Source organism: Lissotriton vulgaris, chromosome 9 (assembly GCF_964263255.1).
Source record: "Lissotriton vulgaris chromosome 9, aLisVul1.2, whole genome shotgun sequence".
In the NCBI taxonomy this organism is placed as follows: Eukaryota; Metazoa; Chordata; class Amphibia; order Caudata; family Salamandridae; genus Lissotriton; species Lissotriton vulgaris.
In genome coordinates, this window is record NC_141697.1 from 832,646,746 (window position 1) to 832,659,930 (window position 13,185).

Sequence of the window (13,185 nt, forward strand, 5' to 3'; positions counted from 1 at the left end):
AATTGGGACTCGATTTGCTTACGGACGCAGTACCCACTCTGGATGTTGTAACTCGACCAAGTACTGCCGCCCCTATGCCCCTAGAACCAGACATTATAGTAGCCAACCCGCAGCAGGGTGTCCCGGTTGATCCGGTTCCCGTAGACACCTCACAGAGAGACAGTTCGGGGGGGACGAAGATACACGATAACACAAAACTTAGCAGCAAAGGGAGTAAAAGGAAGAAACCCCTTAACCAGACCAAAGGGAGAGTGGATATAACACTGAACCTTAGTCTCTCTGCTAATGTGAATGAGCTGATGGAAGAACTAATTGAATCCCACTTGGAGCCTGTACTTGTGAACATTGGCAAGGATATAGTAAACTCTTTGAACCTTTGTGTCGGAAACATTGTTAAGAAATGACGAAAATATTGACACATTTCTGAAGGAACTTAGGGTTCATCTAACAGGTTGCAAAGAAGGCAGCGCCATATGCGAGAACCAAACTATGGTGATCAGTCAGGAAATAGATATGGATCCTCCCTCGGGTGATGACATGCAGACTCAGCCTGAAAGATATATACACCAAGAAAAGAGGGCAAAGTTAACCCCGGGGATTCAACAACAAGTTACACCCCCTGAGGCTGTACAAATAAGGTCTCCGGGCCAGGACCGACACACTCTTGATCTTTGTACCTCAAAATTACCCACATTACATCTTCCCCCTCAAGCAGCTCCCTTAGTGGTAATTCTGATTGGAATCCCTTCCCTAAAAAACAGTGCTGTGGAAAATGAGAATGAACTTTTGGACAGAACTAAAAGCTGGTGTTCACAGTTTAGCAGTGGGACCATTGATATTGCCTCGAGTATTATCATGGCTAGAAGGGTTGAGTGGGTAGGGAAATGGAAAAAGACCATTCCAGGAGATTGTGTGGTTGTTAATTTTAATAGAGCAAATGTTGTAAACACTTTGTTATGGGATGGCTCGGAGCTTGATGGTCAAGTTATCAGTCCACTACCTCTGGGTTACTTTTATCCCCCACCCTCCTACCCACAACCAAAATCACGCTTGCTTAAAGTCCAACAGATTCAATGTACCACCTTGAATGTTAACAACACTAAACGTAATTCATATCAATCTCAGCAGGCTTCCTTGAGGGCAGCTAAAATGATCACAGCCGGCCAGACTGTTGTAGGATATTGTCCAGAAGTAACACTAATTAATAGATTCTCCGCCCTGTCGAGTCTGGACATTAACAATTGACAACTATCTACTGACACGGCTGACACGGCTGTCATTGAGCAGAATAGGCAGGTAATATCTCATTCCTTCTACAAGATGGAACGTTGCAGGGCTGAGTAAGAAAGTAAAGGATGACAGATGGTTACATTTTGTGGTACAGTATGATATAATTGCTCTACAAGAGACCTGGGACCCAAGTGATAATTTTTGCTTAGATGGATACTGTAGCTTCCCAGTTAAGGCTACCCCTGGTCTGGGAGGGAGGCCTAAAGGTGGCTTATGTATTCTAACTTCTCTTAAACTCCCAGGCTCATTTAGCAAATTGGTGATTACCTCAGCTAATCTTCAGGGTATAGAATGGTCCCGTCCTAATTACCAAACAATTTTAATATTGTACTTCTACAATGCCCCAGAGAAGGATACACAGAATACACACTTGAACACTCTGGCTTCCTTTTTAGAAGAATACAAGTCAACACATAATGCTTTATTCGATGTAATTTTAATGGGTGACTTCAACATACACCCTTGTGGATGGGATTGTTTGGTAAAACATCACATAGGTCCCCCTGGCTCAATTTCCATTCACTTCGAAAATTCTCCTCAAGGTGAGCTGCTGGAAGACTTACTCGCCAATGTTAATCTATATGAAATTGAGGGAACTTGGGGGAAGGACAGGGCCCCGACTTTTTTAGTTAGATAGGCAGAGACAGTAATTGACTACATCTTTGTCTCTCCTGGCATAGTATATGTGGTCTCCTCCTTTGAAGTCGTAGTTTCGTCCTTCAGCGATCACAACCCCCTGGTCTTGTCATTACTCAAGGGGGGGGGGGGATGCACACAAACAGAAGGAAGGTGTGGAACGTAATTATGACAAACTTATTCCTAAGGACCAGGGTAGGAGGCCTAACTGGGCCAAGGTGGTCCCAGGCACCTTTATGCAGGATCTAGAGACCAAAGTAAAAGAGGACATGGAAATATGCCTAGATAGTTTGGCAGACGGTAAAGAGGTCATTAACTCCTTTATTAATATCTGTGCACAAGTCAGACATGACCTGAAGTGTAACAAGAAGAGGGACGGCTCAGACCAACCAAGGTGGTTTGATGAGACGTACTCAAAAGCCCACAAAGAACTAATGTATGCACTAAACCAAAAACCAAGAAATCGGGAGCTAGTGGCTCCACTTAGAAAAAATTATAAACTTGCCATGGCTAACCGTAAAAAGTGCATTAAAAATGAGGCATGGGAAAACCTTATGTCAATAGATGTTCTTAGAGATAGTTCCAAATTCTGGGCTGTAATTAACCACCCCTATTTCGCTGGCACTAACAATTCGATCATGGACTCTGTGATCCCAGATGAGATATGGGTTGCACATTTCAGTAAAATATATAATAGTGTAGTAGTAGTAGAAAAGCTTTATTCGATTTTTGTAAATTAAAAAATGATAAAAGCAACAGCATCAAAAATCAATACACATGTACATACGTAAAACAGTACAATGAACGAAATGCGTAGCAATATTTACATTGAATTAACAACATAGTACATTTTTCCTTTTTAAAAAGACACTCTTTAAAAAAACTAGTCATAGTTGCCACACAGAGTTCATCATTTAGTAGCTGGAGATACAACAAAGCAGGACGACAATGTCACCATGGGCCATATTTATTCAGTAGAGGTTTGATTCAACGGGCTCTTTCATTTTGATAAAAACCACAAAAACAGATCACGTGCAATGTTGATTGATCAGAACTCCCATCACAGGGACAGTTGATACGTTTTTTTGACCAATCATTAGTTTGAGGGAAAGACACTAAGCGGTAAAAAATATCAAATCTAAATCTGGTGAGTAGGTACCTATCAAAGCCCCCAGAGCACCAGATCAGATAAGACTGCATATTGTCAGAGGTGAGCAAAGAATGGTGCCGCAATACCGAGACTTTGTTCAACTCAACTGCTAACCTCAAAGATTCCAAGTGAGCCCAACATTCTTTCTTTAGGGCTGCCCTCGTGATCCTACATAATCCCTTCGGATCGATATAATACTCAGGTTTGCCCAAGTCATGGCATACCTTTCGAATATAAGTTAGCCATGGTATTTTATGAGAGTTATCAAGGGCCATTACGTCAAGCATAATTTCTCTATTTGAAGCTAACTCGTCAGCGGTCCAGACCCGGTGCCAGAGAAGTAAAGGTTGCATCGCAATCAGGTCGCTAATATGATGGACACCCAGCTCAGCGTGGCAATTATATACAGAAGTACTAGGCGGAACAGCTAAAATAAATCTTAAAAAAACATTTTCTATGGATTGTAGTTCTCTAGAATCAAGTATGCCCCAGACGCCTGCCCCATATATCGCTGTACTTACACATTTGGCTGAATAAATCTTAAGTAAAATAACTGGGGGTCTTTTTCCCATTTTACGCGAAAAGGCCATAAGTGCTGCTGTAGCCTTTTTAAACGATAAAATTCTACTCCTAATTGCTGGGCCCCAGTGTCCAGCACCCTCCAGAACTACTTCCAAATATGTGAAAGTTTTAGTGGTCTTCACTTTATCCCTACCAGCAAACAGTTTGCATGTTTTGGACTTTCCTCTGGAGCAAACCATTGCAAAGGTTTTCTTTACATTTAGGGACAAACCCCTAGAATCCATAAAATTAATATACGTATCTAGGGCTAGCTGCAGACCCCTCTCGGTTCTGGCCATAATAACGGCGTCGTCCGCATATAGTAGGGACACTATTTGTTTAGAGTTGATTCTGGGTGAATCAATAACCTTAGACTCCAGGACCTCTTCAAGATCGTTCGTATAAAGATTAAAAAGTAGGGGCGCAAGGACACATCCTTGTCTCACCCCTCGTTTCACATAAAATGGCTTGGTACATTCCCCACTGACACCAAATCTCACCCTTGCCCTAGCCCCAGTATAAAGTTGCCTTAGAAATGAAATAATGGGCTCATCAATTTTAAGACTTTCCAGCACCTCCCATAAACGATCGTGCCTTACACAATCAAACGCGGCACTAAGATCAACAAATGCCGCTTAAAGTTTTTCAGCCTTAGCCTGTACATATTTCCCTTGGAGGAGTGTAAAATTTAAAACCTGTTCAACAGTGCCCATCCCTTCTCGAAAACCATATTGGACCTGGGATAGGACACCTGCGTATTTGGCCCATGATAATATTCTGTTTAGGACAACCCTTCCCACTATCTTCATAAAAGAATCAAGAAGGGAGATAGGACGATAACACGAAAGATTCTCTCTATCTCCCTTCTTGAAAATGGGAATGATGATGGAGTCGGACCAAGTTTTAGGGAGGCCCAGCTCACCGCTTGCATCCATCACTCTTTTCAGGATAGGGAGGAGGATTACATACCAGTTCGAATCCTGCACACAACCATTTAGTCCCCTTTTTGCTGTTTAAAGAGGCAGAGGTTCAGAGTGCCATTGTGGAGATGACGAAAAATAAGGCGACGGGCCCAGATGGTGTGCCCGTAGACCTTTACAGGACCCCCTTGGAGTTTTGGACCAAGACTCTTACAAATGTTTTTAACTCCACAATTACATCGGCGTTCCCTTCGTCTTGGGCCACTTCTTCCATAATACCTGCGTTCAAAAAAGGTTCAAGAACTGACCCTGCCTGTTACAGGCCGATCTCTCTGATTGACTCTGCCGTTAAAATCTTGGGCAGAGTCATTCTGCAGAGACTCGGAGAACAATTGGAAGAGAGGAGGGTCCTCTCCGAATTTCAATATGGGTTTAGGGCCAAAAAGGGTAGTCTTGACCAATGCCTTAACCTCCACATGTTAGTTAGCAAATACACCTTGGCTAAGGAGGGTCTGTTATATATTGCCTTTATGGACCTATCATCGGCCTTCACTCTGGTCAATTGTACGAAACTCTGGGCTATTTTAATCAATATAGGGATAGACCCGCCCTTGGTAAACTTCTTAGCGGCCCTGCACCAAGACCTGCGAGCCTCGATTAGAACCAACAGAGAGGGAGGACACACCAGCTTTTTTATATCGAAACGAGGCGTTAGGCAGGGGTGCATTTTGGCACCCCTCCTATTCACCTTATATATAAACTCCATTGAAACAACCCTGAAGGGGTCCACACCAGACGTCCCACGCGTGGGGGATTATGTAGTGCCAGTACTCCTCAACGCGGACGACGCACTACTACTGGCCCGCAGCGGGGTAGGGCTGCAGAGTCTCTTGGACGATGTTGGGGAATTTATGTCCTCCTTGTATCTACAGATAAATAACAAAAAATCGCACGTTATGGTAGCAGGGAAACGTCCAAAAACTGCAAAGATAAGAAAGTTTCAATGCAATGGTGAAGAGATCTCCAGGGTCCCGGTCTTTACTTACTTGGGCGTCATTTTTGATGAAAGGGGCACCTGGAGGCCACAATTAAATGCCAAAGGCATAGCTGTCACCAGATCAACTTCAGCTTTATTGAGCTTCGCAAAACGATTGAGATCGCGCCCAATAGAAGCCCTGTTGACAGTTTACAGGTCAAAATGACTTTCAATAGCAAAGTATGGTGCTTCCCTGTGGGGTTTTTTACCACAAGGCAAACTCCAAGTGGTGGAAAATAAATTCCTTAGATCTCTGTTAGTGGTCCCCCAATCAACCCCAGTACTTTCCGTGCATACAGAGCTGGGTCTTGGTTTTATCAGCGATCAGTTACAGCTGGCACCACTGACCTGCTGGGCTAAGACCTGGCTGAATTCTGAAATTAGTCTAAACCACTCTATCCTTAAAGACTGCATGGCACTGGATAAAGTTAATAAAATCCCATGGTTGGTCTATATCAAAAACACTCTTTGCAAACTGGGGTGGCCTGATCTATACTTTGCCCCGAGCTCCATTAAGAAGGGTGACTTTTTATGGATCAAGGATAATTTTCTGGGTCGAGCGGAGCTGGAACGGGAGGCAGTAGAGGTTCAAAAACCGGGAGTCAGAGCTAATTACATACTACAGACTACCCCTAAAATGGAACCCTATCTGAATATTGTTACCCAACCCTTCCATCGTAACCTCCTTGTGAGATTTAGACTTAATTTTATCCAGTATTCCCTGGGGAATTATCCAGTTTGGGGAAAATTAGATCCATCTATCCCCTGTAGCTGTGATAATTTTTCAGAACAGACACTGATGCACTTTATTATGTTCTGTGGCCATTATGAGGACTGTAGGAAACAGTTTTTATTTCCAATTCTGAGAGAAGCAGGCTTTACACAAGTTCGGCATGCACTCCGTTACCTACAGTTCTTGAGCAGCATCAGAGTAATATTTGGGGTCGCAGGTTTTCTGATTGCTGCTACACGCATCAAGTGTGAAAAATTGACGCTAAATGTTTCTTAATATGTGTTTTTAATGGTTATCAATTACTTTTTAAGATGAAATGCTATATCCTATGTAAATATATTAAACTAATCTTTTAAATGTAATAATTGTTTTTAATACATGAATTGTCTTTTTACATATGTGATGGAATTGCTTTTATGATTTTAACTAATCGAATAAAGTATGCCTTGACTTGACTTGACTTGTATCAAGCTGTCGCGTAACTCAGAAATTGAAAAGATAGCTTATTCCTTATGCTGAAAGTCTTGCTTTTACCAGATTTTATTGACATTTTAGCCAGAACAAATCACAAGCAATAAGAACACCAACATTGAATAAATATACTTTTTTGACAGAACAAAAATTGTCCAGTGTTTACGACATTTACATATTCCAATATAGTGTCATTATTGCTGTGTAGTTTTGATGAAATCCAAAAAGTATAAACAGTCCTTGCTAATAGTAATACAAGAGAAAACAGATGGGGGTATAGGTCAGGACAAAGGGAAAATAAACATATCTTTCCTCTTCAACAAGATATTAGGACACATATTTATCATGGGATTGCATTGCCCTTGCATGACGCAAGGGCACGGCAATCCAAAGTCAGATTTATAAAGCCATGCGAGGTTACCTTGCGTAGCCCTGCATTTCTTGGTAGATCTGGAGTAACGCAAGGAAGCGCAAGTCACTGCCTTGCACCGGGAAGGTGATGCATGGGTAAAGACTGAGAGTTTCCAAGCCTCCACCCATGTCTTTTGGTTGATTCCTAGATTTACCAAGACATCTAAACCTAGGAATTCATCAAAATGGTAGAGCTTCCCGATTGAGGTGCAACAAGGAGAAATATCTTTCTTTCTCCTTGTTTTTTTCCTCTTTTAGAGTGTGCCGCATTCTGCAGCACACTTAGGGGCATATTGTCAAGGAGTTATCACCGAGTTATCGGCACTTTATCGCAGCCAAAGTCATGATACATTTATCACCCCATTCACAAGCTGGTGCTCACAGCCCCAAAGCACCTGTTTACCTGCGATAGCAGCCGCAAAAAACATCGCCACTGATGACCCCCGCAACTACCGCTAATGAAATGCAGAGTAGGCGTTCCCGTGCCAAAAGCCACAACAACACCACTTCTCAACATTCTCAACGACCGGACAGATTGGCGAAAAGACCACAAAACATGCGATAAGGAGCGTTAGCAGCAGGAAACTAACACCTGCTCTGACCTGGTGCAAAGTCGGACCACAGCCTGCACCACAAAAGAGAGCCTAGCCCAGAGCCACACCTGAAGAACAACATATGCCCTGGAGCCACTGAACATGTGGGCCTGACACCTAAGAGCGATACAAAAGGGGATGATGGATGGAGCGTTTGAGCAAATCAAACATTCACTCCCAGTCAACTGATATGGGTTTAATCCATCACAAGGTCTTAAGCTCACTCAGCAACCCCAGTTCAGACATGGCCATATGCAAATCAGTCTGACCCTGTGCCTCATGGGAACAGTCCAGCCCGAACTGCCAAGCCATGTCTTCCCTGGACCGTAAACAAGCATCCTGGGACCGGTTTCGGATTCATAATCCTCATCAGCCAGGCTATCTTGAATCCAGTGGCAAAGTGAGCAAGGGACTCACGTCTGAGCATACCCTGCCAACTTAGGGCGAACAAAGCGATACAAAAGGGGATGATGGATGGAGCATTTGAGCAAATCAAACACTCACCCACAGTCAACTGATCTGGGTTTAATCCATCACAATTCGTTAGCTCACTCAGCCACCCCAGTTCAGACATGGCCATATGCAAATCAGTCTGACCCTGTGCCCCATGGGAACAGTCTTGTCTGAACTGGGGTGGTAGAGTGGGCTAAAGAACGGTGATGGATTAAACCCAGATGTTTTGACTGGGTGTGAGTATTTGATTGATTCAGATGCTCTGTCCATCACCAGTCACCACCCCCTTTTGTACCGCTTTTGGCCGCCATAAGTGTGGCAGGGTATGCTCAGACGGGAGTCCCTTGCTCACTTTGCCACTGGATTCAAGCAAGCCGGACTGAAGATGGCTGGAATGCCAGAAACCGGTCCTCAGAAGCTTGTTTCCAGTCCAGGGAAGACATGGCTTGGCAGTTCGGGCTGGACTGTTCCCATGAGGCACAGGGTCAGACTGATTTGCATATAGCCATGTCTGAACTGGGGTGGCAGAGTGGGCTGAAGAACGGTGATGGATTAAACCCAGATCTTTTGACTGGGTGTGAGTGTTTGATTGATTCAGATGCTCTGTCCATCACCACCCCCTTTTGTGACACCTAACAGGGCACAACACCCACCACCACCACCCCCCTGGGCCCCACCTTCAGCACCCCCCACCTCCCCAGGACCAAGACACTGCACATCAATAGCACAAAAACATGAACAAAAGCACCCACCTGATGTCGCACAATTGCAACAATCAACATGCATTTGAGCACTGAAATCCTGATTCATTCATTCACCATTGAAAGACCAAATAAAATGTCACATTCTAATTTGTCTCCAAACAACTATTTTGAAGAGTTATGGTGGGGCCTCCCTGGACAATCTGTGACCCACATCCTGCAAGACAATATCCAAGATAAGAAGGTGTGTCAGGCACTCATCAAAGGACAGGGAGAGAGAGAAAGAGAGAGAGAGAGAATGAACAAGGAGCCCAAGGTCAATTGGGCCCTTGGCTCATGCAAACATGCCAACAGCTGCGTGTGTCTCGAAATTGGTGCACCCCAAATCACAGGCCTGGCATCAAAGTCAGGGTGAATGCCACATCACATTTTGGAAATGCAAGCAGTAGTCAGACTAAAATTAGGAATGAGAGCTCCTTTGTCTCAACACACACAGCGGAAGGCCAACCGAACACCCGACCTTGGTCCTGAATGTGACTGGCACACCCTGCGTGAGATACCATATCAGCCTCCGACGACTCCCACACCACAAACTGCGCTAATGAAAAACCAACGTGCCCATATCCCACACACACTTGTCCCTGCACAACCTACACCTGCAAGGGATGCCCGTGACACATTGGTCAAAAACTACCCATACGTCCAAACGTTGCACACACATAGGACTCATTGCCCTGAGCTGTGGCATATCGTCCACTGAACTGCCACCCGTCTGAGGAGTGCCGGTGCCACGAGACCAACAAATGCAATGGTAGGCATTCCCGGGCATATGCAGAACCCTTGTCACGTGGAACTGTACCGTGCACAAATGCTGCATCTGTTGGGAAAAAGGGTGGGCGGAAAATCCGTTACGCTCGCGGATTTTGCGGATTTTCGGTAAATTCGCGATCCGCAAAAGCTCGCGAATTTACCGAAAATCCGCAAATTCGCACGCAGCGGATTTTTTTTTCTTGGTGATACAATTTTGCGGCATGCGGTGTAAGTTCGCAATTGCGAACATGTAGGTGCGGCGGGCAGCAACAATCTCGCACTCGCGAAATTACAAAATTTGCAATTCTGCACAAGAAATCCACTAGCAAGCAGCATAGACCTTCTGAAAATGATGATTTTTATCAGAATAACTCCTCAGGTTGACATTTGCCTGCCCTTTTTTGGATTTGAGGCCTTTTGACTTTCTTTGGATCACTTTTGGATTAGAAATAAACTTTCACAAGTAAGTTTGTTTGAGGCATTACATTTGCTGTTCTGCAGAAAAACGAGTTTTGCTAAACTGAAAGCACTCAGCAGCAGGTGCAAAAGTTCAAATTCATCATTAGTAACCATTCCCTGTAGTGCTTCCTGACTGGGGCCCCTCTAGAGTTCAGTTGCTAGTTGCAACAATTGTATGACCCTGCTCTGACCCTCACAGCCGGATCATAGAATAGCTACAAGTAGGCCACAAAGGTCCTGGAAAAAAAATTGCACTGCAACAGAAAGAAAATTACAGATAAGGAAGCAGGTGCCAGACTGGAATTTTAAAACAGTGACACATTAATAAATCAACCCCAAATTAATTCATGTCAGTTGAAGCAGGGCAGGTGTGCTTGCTTTTTCCCCCCATAATCTACAGTGATGATGATGAACCAGAGGGTGGCATTGATGTACCAGAGGGTGGCATGGGTGAAACAGAGGGTGGCAGTGTTGAAACAGAGGGTGCTGTGAACTTGTGATGATGAACCAGACGTGGAAACAACATAGCGACCGTTGCGTGCCGACAAGTAAGTTCGCAATCGCGAACTGGTACAAAATCCTCGCGAACTGGCAGAAACCCTTGCGAACACAAAAAAGAAATCCGCAAATTCGCGAGAATTCGCGTATTTTGCGGATTGCGAGTTCGCAAATTCGCAAAATTCGCGAACACCAGATTCGCAAAATTCGCCCATGCTTAGTTGGGATCCCTGCCATGGCAGTGTTGCAAATCATTTACTGTCTTGCCTATGTCACCTGCATCCAGCCCTGGTTCCACTGTCGATCATGCACATTCGAGTGGCCCATGGAGGTCTGCCTATCCAATGCAGCAGTAGACAGTGCACCCCCTGTTGGCCCTTGAACAGGAGTGTCACTGGGTTAGCCGTGCATGAGATGCCTTGATCTTTGGTGTATGTGCTGGCAGTTGTGAATGGGAGACTGCACAACTCCTCATGTGCAGTGAAGACATTGAGGCGCTCCCCTATTGGGCTGTGTTGCGGATTGGGAAACGGCATGGACTGAGCACATCCGTCCAGACCAGATATTGGATTCGCTCACCCAGGTGCTCCTTTAAACCGACAACCGCATACTATTGGAACACATTGCCCATGAAACTGCGCTCGCATTCATGGAGGAGTAACTACGTTCCTGCAGCCAAATCGGATTGTTACCCACAGCACAGGTCCCAACACCTTGTTGTATCATGGGAAATGCTCACATATCCCACCACAACGGCAGATATGTCTGCCTTCGTCTGGACTCTGAATGTATCTGCGTGGAATTACGCGTGTGTACACACACATCTGTGCAAGGTGATGCAGTTCCATGGTCAGAACAACACAGCGTCGTTTGGCAATGATACCAGTTTGGTCATACTGCTGTGGGGAGAGTATACACATGGCAATGCAGCACAACATGTGACCTTGTCAGACCCTTTCACCTGATCTCTGTCAGCAGAGCAGATAGTCAGCACAGTCTGGTGGCAGAGCACTATGCAGACCCCATGGACTGTTAGTTGTGTCCCCTCACACGGGGTAATGGATAGACGCCAAACATCACATGACTCATCCAGCAAGGCAAGGTGGGCTGAGACCGTTCCCATCCGTAATGAATTCGTGTACATTTTTGCCTCCCCTTTTCTTGCACCTCACCATGTTCCCATGCTACGTAAGTGTCTTAAGCATGTCCTTGCATGTTGTGGCCGTTGCCTTGTCCGTACTGACACGCACATGCCATTAAATTCTATGCAACTTCAACTGGTGTCTAACTGTGATGAGTGTTGATTAGATTGATAACTCGTGTGCCACAATGAGCATCGTCCCTACACAAGGAGGTACTGACTGATGCATGTACAATGGGAGTGGGTCCCTTTTAACATCTCCACCTCTGTGAGCCAGACATTGTTTTGGGATAGTTACTGTCAGACCTGTGCACTTACGTGTCTTCAGCAATGTGAGTATGGTGTACAACCTCTGACCATATGGAGCAATGTCATAGATCATAACAAAATGTGTCCACACAGATGTGTGTGAGTAGGTCTGCGACGTGAAGTTCTGTTGTCACATGTGATGTAGGACACCACTTCTGGCCTGCTATTGATTTGGTTATTCCTACACACATCCCTATTCAATACATGGATGTGTGCCTACATTGGGGGGGTTGCAAGATTGTTTTTAATGTGCAATGGGGACACAGCTATTATTCACCTTCACAGTCATCCAATTGGATATGTGGCTCAGGGTTAAACATGAGCATTTATGCCATTTACCAGGGTGTAGCTTCTTGTGCTATCAATATCCCTACATTCATCCATACTTTCGTATTTGAGTGAACATAGTCATGATACATCTGTGTGATTTCAAATTTTGTATTCACATTCTGGTGAATGACGAAGCTGGGGCTGTACATGGCCATCCAAGCCAATATTACATGGAAGCCCAGTGGTGGGCCAACAGGAGTCCTCTGGGGATTGAAAAATGATTTGGAAGAGGGAGAGTGCAGCCCACAGCCGGACTGTTGTGTAATTGTCAACCAGTGAAGATATGGCAGTCCACGTCAGGGTCCATATGAATATCGCAGAGTGTTCAGGGGGTCAGTGGAAGGTGTTGTCCCAGGGCATGATGCATAGGGCAGAAGCAGGCAGGGGCAGGCCACATGGTTGTGATAGATGCTATTACCTTCTTCCTTAGACAGTAATTTCTATCCACATCTTACTCCTCTGATACCTCTTCTGTGTCCAGTGTGTCCAGTGTGTGTGGCGGTGTAATGGCTGTATCACTGTATGCCACTCACACATAAGGGTGCGAAGGTGATAGGGCTGCATCACTGTGTGCCACTGACACATCAGGGGACGGAGATGTGTGTGTCCAAGTTCCCTCTGCAGTTTTCTGGGACTGGCTCAGTGGCAGCAATGGCAATATGATGAACTGCAAGGCATGGAAG

At 44.9% G+C, this 13,185-nt stretch overlaps 1 protein-coding gene across 1 annotated transcript in view; it reads left to right on the top strand.

Moving 5' to 3' along the window:
• The window catches only part of LOC147692327 (gastric inhibitory polypeptide receptor-like), a 1,656,621-nt gene that overhangs the window by 152,066 nt on the left and 1,491,370 nt on the right, over positions 1–13,185 (top strand). The window lies entirely within an intron of this gene.